This window comes from Brachionichthys hirsutus, chromosome 20, assembly GCF_040956055.1.
Source record: "Brachionichthys hirsutus isolate HB-005 chromosome 20, CSIRO-AGI_Bhir_v1, whole genome shotgun sequence".
NCBI lineage: Eukaryota > Metazoa > Chordata > Actinopteri > Lophiiformes > Brachionichthyidae > Brachionichthys > Brachionichthys hirsutus.
This window is the reverse complement of record NC_090916.1, coordinates 7,672,063-7,677,199: the sequence shown is the minus strand read 5'-3', so window position 1 is coordinate 7,677,199 and position 5,137 is coordinate 7,672,063.

The following is a 5,137-nucleotide window of genomic DNA, read 5'->3' as shown; positions in this document are numbered from 1 at the left end:
CCGCTCCAGATTTGTAAGTTAAACAAGTCTAAAAAAAAAAACTAATTTGTATTATTCTCCTGTCAAACATGCAGCATCCCCTCCGTCTAATATATGCAGCAACGGTCCTGCAGCACAGAATTTGATGGAGGCCATGAACAGTTTTATGGAAAACAGCTGTATTGAATCTGTTCAAGCTCCCCTTTTTTTTCCGCCCCTTCCACCTCATGAATGAAATTTCCCATGCTGCACTGCTCCGGGCTTTTGGCACATCCAGGAGGTAAGGCGCTCCTCTTTGTCTCCTCCTTTAATGCATTCAAACACCTCATCGCAGTTCGTCAATTACTGACACACATTTTGGCAACAAACACGGCATTAATTGAAACATTTAATTAGCATTAAAACCAGCAGTAATTAACACCTTTTCTCCAGCGCACTCTGAGCCGGGCTCAAATTCTATTAAAGCTTTAAGCAGCTCACAGTTTCTCTGTTCTGCACAGCCTGGTAGCGTCCACAGATGTGTGTGTGTTTGTGTGTGTGTGCGCTCAGGGCCGCAGGTAAGGAGCCTCCGTGAGGAGTCGAGAACCAAGGCCAGGCCTGCTGGGTGCCCAGCGGAGAAGAAGAAGAAAGGCAGTCGAGGAGGGAGGCGAAGACGGAGAGCAAAAAAAAAAAAAATAAATGAGGGAGGAGGTCAGGACGAAATGGAGGGGAGCGCTTTAAAGAGCGATGAGAGAGAAATGAGGTGGGAGGGATGGGAAGACATGAATGAGGGCGGTAGGGAGGAGTGGGAGCGACAGGAGGATTAGAAAGACGACGAGAAGGATGGCTGGTGAGTGAAGAAGAGGAGGGTGAAATGACAGCGACAAATAATTGTGAAGCAACTGAACACACACCATGAGATTAACCAACACCCTGGTGTGTGTGTGTGTGTGTGTGTGTCTGTGTGTGTGAGGCCTACTCAGAACCAAAGCAGGGGCCTGGATTAGTTGCATTTGCCAGGACTGGAGGGCAGGATTAGCAGCCCAGGCTACTGTCTGACGCCGCTCTGCCACCGCTAATGGCATTATTAATAGGCAGCTAAAAAATTCATTAAAAAATCTATTAAAAATAAATGTGTTTTACATAAGACTTCGCCTCAGGTGGAAGGGAGGCAGAAAGGGAGACGGGTGCAGCGGGGAGAGAAAAGGCTAACGGCGGCGCGGGCAGCTGTTATAGCTTTGAGGTCATCTGAATATCACAGTTCAGACGCTGGCGAGAGGAGCCACAAACAAAACGACTGTCACAGACAAACGCGTCGGATGTGGGAGGATGAGGCTAAACCAACAGAGCTGACGCAAAATGGCAACAACGCTCAGAGTGTGTGTTAAAGGCGTCACCGGCAGTTGTCATCGGTCTTCCTGTGAAACACGAGAGAGGAAGGATCACGTTTGTGTAGATAAACGACATCTCTGCCCCACACGAGTCTCAGGGTGAGGCGCGCCTTCGGGGTGATCCACGGGACTGATGGGGGGGGGGGGGGGGGGGAGTAGATCTGGATATTAAATCTCTGAATTGCATGAGACATTCCTGAAGCTGGATGCTTCCCGATCCATGACGCCGAATTTCAAAGACCAACAGTCAACCTGCTCCCACATCATTCCCCAAATGTTTGCCGTTCGGATATCGGGAGGTGATTAAGAATGTGTCAGAAAAGCAATGGGGACTAAAAAGTTAAATGCAACCCACCAAATTTAGGAGAAAGGGGGGCAGAAAGTTGAGGGCAGGAAGGAGCACCTCCTGCCGAGCCTGGAAAAAGGCAGCAGAAAGTCAGCAATACTCGCTCTCAAAGCAAACATCAAACATCATCAAACACACAGAATGAGACGCTTTGATCTCCCTCGCTCCACAGGAAAGCAGCATCTTTAGAAAATCCTCCAAATGTAAATTAATTTACTCCAGACAGACATCCCGAGGCGCTGGCGTGCAACAGCAAGCAGACATCAGAGGGTTAAAGCCTAAACTCGGCTCAGCACCACAGAGACGAGTCAGCCACGACGCCATCATGACCATTTGCATTTTTTTAAGCGATGGCTTAAATGTCCCGTCCGTGTACGTTTTCAACTTATCAGCCGTTTGTTCATCAATCAGCGCCCGCCTGGCTGGCTGTGAGGGGGCAGATTCCTGTCAGTCCCTAAGGAGGGATGGGAAATGGAATCAATGAATCAATAAATGTGGATGTGAAATTAATTTACTTCAGCCGTTGCCCTCCAAGAAAAAAAAAAAACAGGCAAAGTTTAAGACCAGCCCACAAGTCCATCAAGGAGAATCTGAGACGTTATTGTTCTCCTTATCGAGACCTTTGTAACCTCCCTTGAACAATTTGTGTTCTATCGTTATATTTACTTATATTGTGTTGAACTTGTTGGACTTTTTTTTTTAGCCTCCTGACTTCTATCAAAATAATAAAAAAAAAATTGCCATCAGATCTAATTTTGATTTTAAATTGTCCTTCTACATGATTAAAAGTTGGTGTAAAATGCCAGCAGGGGGCCCTCTCACTGGAAATGCACAGCTCATATAAAAGGCTCAACTGGCCCACCTTTAACAGGAAGTGTTAGGAAGAAGAGGCGCCGGCAGGACTAAATAAAACGTCTGCTGCACGGCGAGCGGAGGTGAGAGGTGAAGACAGAGCACCTCCACCCGGCGTCACCTCACCTCCAGCGGGACCCTGAGCACCCCTCCAACCTCCGCCGGCTGACATGCTTGTCTTTACCCTGTCAGTGTAGAATAGCTGGAAAATGTGAAAGCAGGACTTTCCCTCCTCTACCTCCCTTTTCACACTGAGAGACACGCTTCAACGCCCCCGTCCCTCCAACCTGCCTCGAGGTCCTATAATCTTTTTACAATGTGTTGAAACAGAGCAATAAATCTGTTAGCTTACAATCTAATTTCCCTGGCCTTTTCCAGAAATCCTCATAAACTTTTGGCGCCCCCATTAACGTCCCTATTGAATCAGAGCGCTTAATCCGCTTCCAGGTGAGGGGTCAGAAAATGAATGCTTTGAGATCCATCACGCTGACGGGAGCAGAGAAAACCAGGCGAGGGAGAGCGCTGGGGAAAAGGGCAGCGTCTCTTCCTCATAGGTCAATAGCAGCCAAAAGAGTCAGTCATTCACTTTTTCCCTCAGCGACGCTCTCATTTTCCATTTTATATGGACATCCAATTAATGTGGGCATGTCTGGGGCAGCCGGGATCCCAGTGAGTTATGGCTCATCATCCCCCCCCCCCCACCCCCCCACCCCCACCCCCCAGTTATAGCTCGGCAAGACCGAGGACGGAGGAGAGGAGGCGAGAAAAGTTAAGGAGGAAGAGAGCAGCAACGGGAGCGAGTGACAGGAGAACGAGAGGCGACGAAGGGAAAGTAGACGAGGAAATGGGGAAAGGATGATGAGGGGAAAGAAGATATAGAAGGGGAGGAGAGGTAAGGAAGTAAGAGAAGGGAAGAAGGGAATGAGAATGAGTATTAGAGAAAAGGAAGGGCATGACTGGGGGGGAGTGAACAAGTAAAGGCTACCGGGGAATGAATGAAAAACAAAAAGAGAAAAAAAGATGGCAGTAGAAGAAAACATGGAAAGGAAATGGGAAACAAAAGAGATGATGAGGAGAGGAAAATATTTCCAAAATTAGAAATAATCGAGTGTTTGTTTGGGCTCAGAGGAAGAACCGCATTAGATTGTGCAGCAGAGCGACACCTGAGCTGTGTGTGTGTGTGTGTGTGTGCGTGCGTGCGTGTGTGTGTGCGTGTCTCAAACAGCATTACACCAGGGCCTGTGAGATTAAACCTGGACAGCAGCGCCTTATTGTCGCAGCAACAGGGATTTGTCATTGTACCTCATTATCCAATTAACACCATGTGGGCCTCCGGCCAAACGTGCACCGGACCCTACTGTGTGTGTGTGTGTGTGTGTGTGTGTGAATATTGTATGATGTTGGAGGAAACTTTCCTCTGCTTCCATCTGATGAAACATTAAAGCTCATTCTGCTCCTCGCCTTCACGCCGTGACGTCACCCGACACCCTCAACAGGAGGACGTGCGGTTCTCATCCCAGAACGAGAGCAGGGCAGTTGCCAAGTTGGTTTTTGCCGTGCAAGGTACTTTGGTTCATGCCCAAACACAAGTGCAGTGCTGCAAAATAGGAAATTAATACACACATAGAAGATTTCTTTTTTTTATGCATATTTATTATTGAGCTGTGTAGAGTTTAAAAATGAACGTGCATAGATTCCCACGCCACCTACAGGGTTGGGTCACGTAGACGTCCAGATTCACCTCAAGCATCTTTCTCCTTTGTAGAGCAGCTAAAGTGAAGAAGCTGAAGACGACATGTCTCTATTTCCTCTATTACTCTTTGGGAACACATCTGAAGGTGGAGCATGAGACAGATCGTCCTCACGGCCCGTTGGCACGCAGAGCTCAGGGTGGACGGATCGAGGCCTTAAGCGGAGACAAGCGAATGAATGAAAAGAAAACAAACGAATAAAGAGCGCATCAAAACGCGGATCATCCCGGTTCTTCCCCCGGATCTGGGAAACGTTGCAAACTAAATGAAAAGGAAAAAGTGCATTTCATTAAATCCTAATATCTCAGAGCGGTTCTGCAGACTTTTTCTCTCCCTCTCTCTTTCCACTTGTGTCTCAGTTCACAAAAAAATAAATATATATGCTGGAGTTATTGAAAGGATGCACAAAGTCGTCCTGTGCAGAGCCCGCTAAACCCTGACGTCAGACGTCTTTTATTAAAACCATGAAGGAGTCAGAGGCTGAGAGGAGGAGAGGGAAGGGAAGGGCGGCAGTCATTCATAATAAAACGGACGCACCGATCACCAAACGCCAAACAGACGTCTGTTAAACGCCATTATTTATTATATCAGGCAAATGTCTCGTACCTCTGGAGGCAGTTTGACTTGATCCATTTCAAACACTGCGTGCACGTCTCTCCATGAAGCACAAAAGAGTTAGCAAAAAACCTGTCGCCCAAACTTCAGGCTCATTTCCATTATCATTGTGCGGCCCAAAAAATTGAGGGATCATTTTAATTTCATTTTAATGTGCAAAAAAAAACCCATTTAAATCCACTTGTTTTGTCAATTTAAAATCTGATTTTTCAATAAAATAAAAA